The following is a 13,000-nucleotide window of genomic DNA, read 5'->3' as shown; positions in this document are numbered from 1 at the left end:
TATGCTGTGCTTTTCATTCCTGTGACTTATTTTTTTTCGTTAAAATTTTATGTTTATTTATTTGAGAGAGAGAGAGAGAGAGTGAGCTGGGGAGGGGCAGAGAAAGAGGGAGACAAAGAATCTGAAGCAGGCTCCAGCTGTGCTGACAGCTCAGAGCCCTACACAGGGCTTGATCTCACCAACTGGGAGATCATGACCTGAGCTGAAGTTGGATCCTTAACCAACTGAGCCACCCCTAAAGTTTATTAATTTTTTTGAGAGAAAAAGCATGCATGTGTGTGAGCAGGGGAGGGGCAGAGAGAGAGAGGGAGAGAAAATCCCAGGCTGAGAGCCCAGAGCTTTGTACAGGATTCGAACTCATAAACCGTGAGATCATGCCCTGAGCTGAAGTTGGATGCCTAACCAACTGAGTCCCCCAGGCGCCCGCATTCCTGTGACTGACTTACTTTATTGCTGGAAGTTTGCACCTCTTAATCCCCTCCCCCGCCCCGCACTGATTCCGCCCCTCCCCCCAACCTCTTCTCTGACAACCACCAGTTTGTTCTCCTCCGTATTTAGGAGACTGTTTCTGTCTCATCGTTCTTTGTTTTGTTTTTTAGATTCCAAATATAAGTGTTTTGGTTTTTAGATTCCAAATATAAGTATTTTTCTGTCTGACTTAAGACATCAGATTTTTATTAAACTGAAACCCATGGTCAAACACAAATTCCATTTTCTCAAAATAGAGCCACCCCTTAGAGAGTTATGGGCCAAGAGGGCCACTTGGAGGACCCCGGCCGCCAGGAAGACCCCGGACTCCCTGGTCCACCAGGTCTGCACCTGTTTGGAGGGCGGCTCGTCACGTAGGAGGTCTGCGGGCTGACACAGCAGTGCAGAGAGAGGGCGAGAGAGGGACAGCAGACCACTTAACAAAGGGAGGCCAGCCCCACACGGGGAGCTGCCCTGGCAGGGGTGGTACCTCGCAGGCTCTGGGCAAAGATTCTCCAGCCCTGGGCGCAGAGAGGAAGCTGTGGTTTAAAGGAGCAACTAGAACCTAAAGGAATCAGCCCTGGAAGGAACCCTGACAGACAGCGAGGGAGCTACTGGAAGTCTTGTGGGTCGGAGGGCCTGCTGCAGGTCACTGCTCACACCCTGCACCTGCCTAGGGCCGCTCGCCCCCACCTGCACCTGCCTAGGGCCGCTCGACCCACCTGCACCTGCCTGGGGCCGCTCGCCCCACCTGCACCCGGCTAGAGCAGACTAAACAGGTTCCAGCGGCGTCCTGGTCTGGCAGCCTCCGTGAGTCTGGGCCCCTCGCACTCACCTGCCTAGGGAGCCCCGCAGGCGGCCCCAGGGCAGCACACATGGGGACACTCCAGGGCAGCGCTCATTACAGCTCCAGCCTTCCCGCCAAGGTGACATAGGTGCACAGCACCCCGGAACGTTCCAGGCCCGCGCCACTTAAGCTCCAGAGGCCTGGGTAGGGCTTTCTGTGCACGGAATGCTCTGGAACAGCCTGGCTCCTGCCTGCTTTTAGCTCCAAGGGGGACAGTGCCCTCTCTTTTCTCATTGAGACGTGTTCTGGACAGAACTGGAGAGCGAATTTTCAAGAGCAAGAGAGCCTGATTTGGGAGTGAATCATGAAGAAACGTTTGATTTGATTTCCAGCTTAGTCTGTCAGAAATTAGGCTGGACTTTTTAAAGCAACTCTGGGCATGAGCAAAAAGGGATGCAAGAGTCACCTGATGCCAGCACACAGGCCGACACCGAGATTAGCAGCAACGTCTCTGCAAGATTAATGTGTAGCCAAGTGTAAGGTAGCTCAGACCGCAGATGGCCCAACAAGACTTTTTCCACAATTCTTTTTCTGTTTCATTTTATACCTTGCCTTGAGCAGGGGTTTTAACTTCTCAGAGCCCCAGTTTTTAAGTAATAAAACCTCCCTCACAAGGCCATCGAGAGGATTAACTGAGAACAATGCACGGAAAGCAGTTCACACAATGGCTGGTATGATTTCAGATCCAAAGGGCAAGTCCTAAAAACAACTTCTGAATGAAGGAAAGACAGGAGAGGCGGCTCAGCAAGGCAATGGGAAACACATATCTTCCTTGACTTCTTGACTTCCTTGGAGCTGCACAGACTGGTGACCTTGACCTAAGCATTAGCCGCTTTGGTCTTGCAAACCATCAAACCTTACCTGTTGCATGCTATGACACAGGAGATAAGATCTTCAGTAGAAACGTCGTCTCTGCAAGTGAACAGAAGAATGAGATCATTCCTGCTCTCTGGTTAAAGGTAAGGGGATCCCACTCCACAGTCTCAGTTACACACACGGATGAGATGCAGACAAGGGTCCTGATCCTTCTGTGTCCAGGACTCTACCGTGCATGACCAAAATGCATCCTATATACAGACATAGACACAGATAGATATGCATAAGAGAATCGATCCTTCTTCTAAAACTGTATTGAAAAGGTCCTTTAAGAAATATGGAAGAGCTAAAATATTTCAGTCTTAAAGCTATACCTTATCAGATTTTTTTTGAGCTAGAATTTTTTTTAATTATTATTTTTTTTTTAGAATATAACACTATAGTGTTTGCACTCAGGTCTAACAGGAAACTTTCAGAATGATCTAGCTTCAAGAAAAGCAAGCAGTTAGTAGCGCTTAAGAAAAATTGATTCAATATCTAATGGATAGTTGATACCTGTCACAACACAGCATTTTATATACTGTTAAGTGAAACTGCAATACAATCTAAGTTTATCTTGGGAGTGTTTGCTGTATCATTGGAGTTAATTAAATGTTTAGAGGTGCAGTAGGCATGACTTTGAGTAGATAATGAAAGAAAATGCAAAATGCTTATTGATTCATGATGTGGTTTCATCTTAGCTTGGGCAAACCATGCAGTATTTAATACATAGTAGCAGAATATTTACTATTGAAGCTTGAAAAGATGTGAGTTCTTTGTGTGCAACCTTTCATTTATGCATGTGAGAAGGTTGTCTTTTTTTCTTACCTTATCAGATTTTAAAAAGAGCAAGTATATGGCAGACATTCACACTATAAATTGATGCTTTTAATTACTTATGAGAAGATAGAGGTATGTAAGGAAATTATTCTAAGCCTGGAAATTTCTAATATTCATTTGCAAACCTGCCCCTATATGTGACTAAATTTAAGGTAATAGATACACCGTGAGCATTACTATAATTATGACATTTTTCAGGGAAGCATTAAAACTCAGTCTAACACTTTATAGTGCACAGCATTTTCTAAAAGTTTGAAAATGCACTCATAAATGCAAATTCAGAAGTTCTGGCTTGTTCTGTACTAAAGACTAGATGCATTCAAAAGCAAGAAGGAATAGTAAGTAAATGCAGTTTTCCCATAGAAAAGCCTTGGCTATTACATGGTCCTTTATGCTAAAAGATTTGGAAAGGTAGTATTTTTGCTTTTTATGTTTCTAACATTAATTGCTACTTCTATACACTGTAACACTCTTAACTAGGTTTCTGATTTATTTTTGAAGAAGAATTTATTTTGAAATGAGATTTGAAAGTTACATATTATGAACACCAATATTACTTTCTGCCAACTTTCTAAAAGCTCGAGTCCTGGACAGTCTCATTTTGGATGATAAATTCTAACAGTGTTGGGGGTGGGAAGCTAATTTTTCCCAAAACTATAATGCTTTCTATTGACTGTGTTTCTTTTTTAACTAGAAAAAAAAATAGGATGAATACCACACCCACTGATGATCTGCAAAGTCCTTTGGTGAAATATTTTTATAGTGTTGAGTTAAACAGCAGTGACAGATCTGGACCATGCATAAAACACTGCTCAGGGCTATAATTGTAATCACAGCGATGCTAGAAATGAAAGATGCTAGAAATAATAAGATAGTCCGTAAGGTCAACTGTGCCATCTCATCAAAGTTTGCATTACAATAAAATAATTTTGCTCCTGTTTTTAAATTAAATATAAAGAGAACACAGGGACCTATTTTTGCTAATTGAGATTTGCAAAGTTGAAGTCAACATAAAAGGTGTTTGCATGGGTTGTTTGAGGGTAAGTTTCTATACTTTTCCCCCTGCCTTCGAGCAAGAGTCCGACAAAACTGAGCAGAGTTATCCCAAATCTTGTATTGCTCTAGCAGGTGGGGATGTGGTTTGGACGTGGAAACAAAAATAAGCACAAATTATCCGGAGGCATGTACCAAACCACAAACTCTGGCAAAAGGAAATGACAGAGCTTTACTTTTTAAGAAGGTAATAGCTAGGGGGTATCTGGCTGGCTCAGTTGGAAAAGCATGAGATGCTTGATCTCAGGGTTGTGAGTTCAAGCCCCACATTGGGTGTAGAGACTACTTTAAAAAACAAAACAAACAAAAACCTTCAAAAAAGGGAGCGTACATAAAGGTTGTTTGCAAATCCTTCTGTTTTTGAAAGTCAATTTCAAATATACGTCAGAATCATATTTTAAAGGCTCCTCCTTTCAGCTCCTGGACACTTTAAGTCTAAAGCCTGATACTGCTTTTATTTCCTGGGAATATGGTAGTGGTGGTGGTGGTGGTAATTGTTTAGATCCTGACTTTCTCTGAATGCACTTCACTTCAGGGCTCCAAGGCCCACTTCTGTGCTGAATGCCAGCTAGGGTTAGGACCCCAATCTTATCCCCTCACATAACTGCACAGTTTTTGAAGACCTTTTCCTGAGATTCTCACAGTGAATTAGAATGCACAGAAATGAATTTACTATCTTTCTCCCACCTGTAAAACATACATGGTTAAAGATCACCAGTACCCATCAGATAACCTTAAGTAAATCACTCTTTTTCTTTCTTAAGCAAGGAAATCTACTCAACTGATGCATCTACTCCAATTCTCCAAGTAGCTCTTACTCCTCCCTTTAGTCACAGCGCCCCTGGTGGGTTCAGGGCTAGGTACCTGACCAAATGACTGCACCTTCCCCCCACTGTAAGTGCATATGTCTATGAAGGTGGGGGAGGTAGGTGGAGGGTCACAAGGCTGGAAGTCAGAAACACCCTTGGGATTTTCCTGGAAGATTTGGGAAACAGAACTTTTCTCTTCTGAAATGGGCATGTAAGCCTAGAGTGACTGACCACCAAAGGAGGTGGAGACATGGGACTGTTCGTGAGGGCACAGCATCCTAATGACACATTGCAGTCTCCTAGATGTCCACGTGCATGGAGCTAGATGAGTCCCTGCAATTCAGTCAACCACACGAGCGCTCTATGATATAACCTGTTCTGAGTTGTTGTGTCACTTGCAGTGAAGGAAGACCAGCTGATACACACAACGCATGCACCACAGCTCCCTCTTGCTTTCTCTCCTTCACTTTCCTGAGAACATGAACTTCAGGTGGCCAGTGGGTAGGGCTTACTCATCTCTGTGTTACTGTACTTAGCCAACTCTGTCCCTTGAAGGTGCTCAAATTTTGCTGATGGAAAAAGTGAATGAATGAATTTTTGACAAGAATTAAGTTTAGAGAAAGAGAGATAAAATGAAGTAAGATTTTTCCCCATGGTCAGTTAATGCTAGAGAATAATTTTATTCTTGAGTCTCATACTATATTTTGCTAATGTATGAAAATTAATGTTTCACCTCTGAGTAATAAAGGTTTGACTCTAACCTGAGAAAAGCTAGTGCCTGGCAACATTACATTGTGTCTCATAAAATAGGATCCTGATCAGACATCTCATTTAAAACCCCATTCAGTCAAAGTCATCTAAAACACTGAGGTGGGGGCATTTGGGTGGCTCAGTTGGTTGAGAATTCCACTCGATTTCAGCTCAGGTCATGATCTCAGGGTCATGGCATACCAGGCACAGAACCTGCTTGGGAGTCTCTCTCTCCCTCTCCCTCTGCCCCTCCTCTGCTTATTCACACTCTCTCTCTCTCTCTCTCTCTCTCTCTCTCTCTCTCTCAAATACATAAATGAATGAATAAACAAAACAGAACAAAACAAAAATTGGTATGAAGATCTTGGGGACTAGACCGATTCTGACTGGTCAGCACCACAAATAAATTATGAAAGACAAGGCTGTTTGTTATTTCTGGATTGTTACTGTAGATACAATTATCACTGTAAAATGTCAGTCTTCAGGGGCTCTGGAAATAGGGATAAAAACCATGTTATGAAGTTCCCATCTCGCAATGCTCCTTATGCTTCAGCCCCTTACCCGTGTTTAGATATTCTAAAGGATGAGACTATTCCAAGGTCTTGAATTGGACTCTTAATAATCCCCATGTTCTGTCATCTCTAGTTCTCCTATTCTGAAACCATCTTATCACAGCCCTTCTGAGTATTAATTTTATTCCTACATCCTGAGCTGTTCTCATTCGAAAGACAAATTCTAGCCTGTGTTTGTCTAGAAGTCCCAGATTTTTGTAGAGTAGATGGTATAGTCGTTTTCATTCTTGTTTAAGAAATGCTTTGTCTATCCTAGTAATATAAATATCTGTTTGGGTTTTCTTGTAAAAGCTTTGAAGATACGCTTTGATATATTAGGTGTTATCATATAATTTATCATCTAAACCTGGACATCTCTATTAGTAAAAGGAGGTAATGATTAGTATTCTTTATATATTCTGTGTACAGGTCCTTTATCAATTATATGTTTCACAGATATTTACTCCTATCCTGTGGCTTGACTTTATTTTTTAACAGTATTTTTCAAAAAGCGGAGTTTCTTTTTTTTTATAAAATTGAAAACTTTATTTTATGGGTCATGCCTTTTGTGTTTAATCTAACCCAAAGATAATTTTTTTTTGTCTAGGAACATATATCATTATAGTTTTGGCTCTTATATTATTGTCTATGAACCATTGAGAGTTAACTTTTTTTTTCTTTTTACTGAAGTCATATCACTGAACACATACCATTGTTTACATACCAGTCCTCCATTTATTCGCCATGTGGTTTTGGAAACATGAGGAAGACAAAGTCAAACCTTGGGTGGTTGTTTACAATGATAAAATGAGATAATGTCTGGACACTCGGTCCTTCACTCGGCACACTAGTGCTATTAACTAGTTGCTACATGGTTACTTGTAGGTGAGTTTGCAGAGCATACACTGACCATCCTGAAGCTAATGTATGTTTCTGCATCTTAGATGAGGCTTAATCCATGCAGTTAACCACCTCCATGATTTATATGTTCTGTAACTTAATACTGTTTCTCAGTGAAAGGTAGTCTTTTAAGAAGCGTCTCTTTACCACATCTATTTTTGAACGACATAATATATACAAGTCACTTTTCTGAGTCACTATTTTTATGAAGATGCTATTTTGCTACACCCAGTGATATAGTATCAAGATAGTACAAAAAATGGCAAGTTTGGTGGGAAAGCAAGTCTACAAAGAAATGCGGTTTAGAAGCTCTGGACTGTATTATGCTTTTTTCATAAAAGCTGTTAAAGAGACAACATTTACATCTATGGTCCTTGGAGGCCTTTAAGAATTAGGTATTAGGGCACCTTGATGGCTCGGTCAGTTAGGCGTCCAACTCTTGATTTTGACTCAGGACATGACCTCATGGTTCATGGGTTCAAGCCCTGCATTGAGCTCTGCCTAACAGCATGGAGCCTACTTTGGGATTCTCTCTCTTTCTCTCTGTCCCTATCACTCTCAAAACAATTAAATAAACTTAAAAAAATAATTCGGGGGTGCCTGGGTGGCTCAGTTGGTTAAGCATCCGACTTCGGCTCAGGTCATGATCTCATGGTTTGTGGGTTCGGGCCCCACGTCAGGCTCTGTGCTGACAGCTGGCTCAGAGCCTAGAGCCTGTCTTCAGATTCTGTGTCTCCCTCTCTCTCTCACCCTCCCCTGCTCACTCTGTCTCTCAAAAATACATAAAAACCATTTTTTAAAAATTGGGTATTAGGAATCACTAAGCAGTTAAAAACAGATCATAATAGTATAGTACTTACATTCTCCTTTTTGTGCTCATTTGATAGACACTTGAGATATTTGGAAGCCATGAGGGAGATTAGAAAGGAATTTAAAAATTTGAAACACACAGTACTTAAATGAACATTTTACTCTATTTGCTAGATATTTATTAGAAAGAGTGAAAACCCACACAGAAACTAAGGAGCATGGTATTGCTCACGGATTCTGCTGTTGGCCTGGAAGGAAATCAGCATTTCCTTGGGCTGGTTCCCTTGGTAGGACTAGGGCACATGCACTGCGAGTCAGCCCCAAGCAGAAAGCACCCATTCGTGGCTTTCCTAAGAGTCTCTTCATCCCACTTACTATATTCACATTGATTGAGGTCACTCTTGGGCACTGATCTCTGGAAAAGACTTACCATCCTAAACGTCTGAGAGTATCATTGAACAAGGGTGGCCTTTGCCAAGGAGGGACAGTCTAAAGTCACTGACCACACAACTGCCAGAGGTTCCCAGGGCCTCCACCAGTTCCCTTGTGCAGGTACAAGTCCTGAGATACCTGTTCCCTCTCCATTTCCTACAATTGACTTCACTCTGAAAATGCATAATTCTCATTATGGCCAAGATCCAGGAGCAGGTGGGAGTGAGGCCTGAATAAATAGAAGGTGCATATGCTTGTTTCAAAGCTGTGTTCTGACATGGAAACTTAGGGGAGCTATTTAAATTCTGTCTCCACGTTTTTAAGGGTAGGATCAGAATAGTCCTTACCTCCTCAGGTTATTCAGATGGTGCAGTGAGATCCAGTGTGTCAGGTGGGCTGCATTCCGTCAGTGCTCCTCTGCCCACCACACCCACGAACAGACGTGCGTCTTCTGTGGTCTGTCGGTGAAACCTCACCTCCTTGTCCTCACCTTCTGCTGCTTCAGATTTCTCAGGAAATAAATTGCTGTTTGAGGTTCTGTATTTATAGAGATTATAGTTGGACACTAAGTCTCTTGTTTTTGTTTTGTAATATACGAAAGCATGATGGAGTTTCTCCAAATATAATAACCAAATTGATTAAGAAGGGTGCTGAAATTTATCTCGGAATAGCACAAGGTACATGGATGTATTTATTTTAAAGTTGGACTTGGCGAAGGTGTTTATCATTTTGTAGAGACAAATGGATAAAGAGGAATATCGAGCTGTCGTTGACAACTCATCCTTTTGAAATACTGACACAATTACTTCCAAACCAACCCCCCATCCCCCTGACAAAAAAAAATGTACATTCTTCTGTGCTTCTGCACATTAAGGGCTGGCCCTGAGCAATTTAAAGAAGCTTTCATAGGAATTTAAGAGAGAACTATAGCTTGAAATGATAGAAAGCCTCTTGTCCTTCCAACTTCCTAAATCTGTAAAGAAAAGCACCCCAAACTAGCAACAGAGATACAAATTTAAGAGTGGTTTCTGCTACTTGGAACAGAGTGATATTAATTTTTCTCCTTGCATGGTGCTTATAGTATTTGTAAGCAATATATTTGGCCTCTTTCTCTCCATACCATTGTTCAAGAGAAAGGTTTTCTTTCCACAAAAATCGCTTTTGATAAAAATGTCATATAGGTGCCGAGAGCAAATTAACACAAATTTCCTAGAGCCTAATGAGATACAACCATCAGCATCAATGTATTCAAATATATGGGTGAAATATTTTTGAAGGATACAGGCAAATGGAAAGCATTGTGTGGGATTAATATATTTCCCATTTTCTTTGATTCCCTGTTAAATTTTAAATCTTAAAATCTGGGGGCGCCTGGGTGGTTCAGTCAGTTAAGTGCCGACTTTGGCTCAGGTCATGATCTTGCCGTCTGTGAGTTTGAACCCCACATTGGGCTTTGTGGTGACAGCTCAGAGCCTGGAGCCTGCTTCGGATTCTGTGTCTCCCTCTCTCTCTGCACCTTCCCCACTCACTCTCTGACTCTCTCTGTCTCTCAAAAATGAATAAGTGCTTTTATGAGAGACTATTGAATACTGAAAACAAACTGAGGACTGGAGGGGGTGGGAGGAAAGGGGATGATGGTCATGGAGGGGGCACTTGTGGGGAGAAGCACTGTGTATTATATGGAAACCAATGTGACAATAAACTATTATAAAAAATAAAAATAAAAAGAATGAAATCTGCCAAAAAAAATTTTTTTAAATAAATGAATCTTAAATTTTGGCAGCAGACTACTTAAAAGGATAGAAGTTTGTAAGGCCCCACCCACATTAAAAAATACAAACTACGGGGCAGCCTGGGTGACTAAGTCAGTTAAGTATGACTTCAGCTCAGGTTGTGATCTAATGGTTCATGAGTTTGAGGCCTGCATCAGGCTATCTGCTGTCAGCACCTGGCATGCTTGGGATTCTCTCTCCCTCTCTCTCTCTGCCCCTTCCCCACTGATGCTCTCTCTCTCTGAAAAATAAACATTTAAAAAAATAAAAATAAATAAAAATTATGTATGAAGCAACTCAAATTCCAGTTCTCTGCAGGGAAAGTTCCTTATAACTATATCCATAATCATTACTTGTTTCCAACCACAGAAGTTGATCAAGGTCAGCCTATTTGATCAAGATCAGCCCCTTCACCTGTGCCTTTCATTTTATCTGACCCTCTCTGGGATGCTTTCCAGTAAAACACCATCTCCTTCCTTTCACTATTACTATTACCCTCTGTATTGACTTTTTTCATTAAGACCATGGACATGGCCAGCTCTGTGTTATTCTTAAAAATAATTCTCATGGTGGGGGTGCCTAGGGGGCTCCGTTAGTTAAGCATCTGACTTCATCTCAGGTCATGATCTGATGGTTCATGGGTTTGAGCCCCATGTTGGGCTCTGTGCTGACAGCTCAGAGCCTGGAGCTTGCTTTTGATTCTGTGTCCCCCTCTCTCTCTGCCCCTCCCCTGCTCATGCTCTCTCTCTCAAAAATAAACACTTAGAAATTTTTAAATAAAAAAATAGTTCTCATGGTTAATCAAAGTTCCATTTGTGTTTTTTCTCTCCTTACCACCTAACAAAACTTCTTTTAAAAAAGGCTTAAGTAATCTTCTCTAGTTCCTCATTTTTCTTTTCTGTCTCTGTGCAAAGCAGTCAGATTCTGGACCCAACCATCCTCTCAAACCTCCTATCACTGCTCTGTCTGCTGCATCCAGTTTGGTCACTTACCTATCGATCTCAGTCACGTCCTGCGTGCTAATGGCTTCCACCTCTACACATCTCAGCATTCATTTGAGCTCCGAAGACATTTTCTAAAGTGGTCACATTCACAATCATCTTAAAATACATAGTGTCAATTCCTAAATGATCATCTTTCTTCCTAAACCTGTCCTGCCTCCTGTATTCCACAACTTGGTAAAGAAATCACTCCCACCCATTCCCCAAACATCAAGCCAGAATCCTAACAGCAATCCCGCGTCTTTTATGATGCTCCTCAACTAAGTGAGGACCAAATCCTGCTCCTTCGATTCTGTAATGTTTTCCGAATCCTGCCACTATTTATTCCCTTTGTGTTGCTATTCAGGTCTTCCTCGGTGTTTTTGATTCTGTAATTCTCCCTGACAACCTTAACTGCAGTCTTGGCTCTGCTGTTAGACGCACCCACTTAAACAGTTACATGCAAAACTCCTTCAGTGGATCTGGAGGAACTTGATATTCCTTGGAAGTAAACCCAAGGGCCTCCAGGAGAAGTGGTGTGTGCAGTGATAGCTCACATACGAATATCACCGCGTTTCTAGTATCGATTTTTCTTCAAACCCATGAGTTATTTAAAACGTGTCTACTTTCTAGACATTGAGCATTTCTTTTCTTTTTCAGTTGTGTGTGTGGATTTTAACTCAATTACATCTTAGAAAGTATAGCTTGCAATGAATTGAATGAATGAAGGAATGGATGGATAAAAGAAAATGTAGCTTGTATGATTTCAATCTTTTGAAAGTTTTGGGGCTAATTTAAAGGCCAGACTATAGACTGTTTTTCAACCTAGGTTAGTCTGAAAATAATACGTATCTTCCAATTACTAGGGTTCATATTCCAGACATGTCCAGCACGTGGGGACTCATCAGTTGTTTATAATTTTCTCTCTTCTGATTCTAGATCACGATTTCCCCATCAATTGTCCAGGTAGTGGTGATACTTCTCCATAACCGTGTGCTTGTCAAACTTTTTTAGTGGCTCTGTCAGATTTTATTTTTTTTTATTTTTTTCTGTTTTTTTATTTATTTTTGAAAGACAGAGAGAGACAGCATGAGCAAGGGAGGGTCAGAGAGGGAGACACAGAATCCAAAGACAAGCTCTAGGCTCTGAGCTAGTTGTCAGCACAGAGCCTGACGCAGGGCTCAAACCCACGAACTGTGAGATCATGACCTGAGCCAAAGCTGGACGCTTAACCGACTGAGCCACCCAGGCGCCCCTGTCAAAATTTATTTTTTGTATCTTAAAATTATATCATTGTAATTAGGAGAATATACTTTGTTTTTATATACATCTGCTCGATTTAGCTTTTTATAATTCTACGGAAGCCTGCCTTATTTCTGGTCCTGCTTTGTGCCATATTGCCTCATTTTGTCTGATAGTAATGCATTCCTACCATCTTCCTGTAAGTTGCTAGTGTATTTTTCCCTACCCTTTGACTTTCATTCTTTCTCTTTCTTTATATCTTCATTATATTTCAGTAAACACCAAATAGCTGCATTTTCCAAACAAACATAGGGTGGCAATCTGTCTTTTTTATTTTGAGAATTTAGTCTGTATACATTAATTATGGTCATCGATAATTTGGATTTATTCTTATTGTGTATCTCCTATTTGTCCTTTTTCAATTTTGTTTTCCTTTTTTTTCTGTCTCGCCTTCTTTGGCAAGTATTCCCTTTGTAGTTTGATTTCCTTTTCATTTTGCCTCTACTTGTTGAGAGGTTTCATATTCTATGGCCCTTGTTATTGATACATAATTTACAGACATTGAATAGCTCAGGACTTCCATGTACAAGTTGATTGTTTTGAAAATGCACCTCTAGGGAAACACAAATCAAAACCACACCGAGATACCACCTCACAGCAGTCAGAGTGGCTATAATGAACAAAGCAAAAA

The 13,000-nt window shown here is 41.1% G+C and overlaps 1 protein-coding gene across 1 annotated transcript in view; it reads left to right on the top strand.

Annotated features, from left to right (window-relative positions):
- The first annotated feature begins 945 nt into the window (after positions 1–945).
- Positions 946–13,000, top strand: part of GRIA4 (glutamate ionotropic receptor AMPA type subunit 4) — a 552,500-nt gene continuing 540,445 nt past the window's right edge. Inside the window, exon 1 of the mRNA XM_029956122.1 lies at positions 946–2,274. The gene's annotated coding sequence lies outside the window, so the exon portion shown is untranslated. The remainder of the gene's footprint in view (positions 2,275–13,000) is intronic.

Source organism: Suricata suricatta, chromosome 11 (genome assembly GCF_006229205.1).
Source record: "Suricata suricatta isolate VVHF042 chromosome 11, meerkat_22Aug2017_6uvM2_HiC, whole genome shotgun sequence".
Lineage (NCBI taxonomy): Eukaryota > Metazoa > Chordata > Mammalia > Carnivora > Herpestidae > Suricata > Suricata suricatta.
Note: the sequence above shows the minus strand (reverse complement) of the source record. Positions and strands in the feature narration are given on the sequence as shown.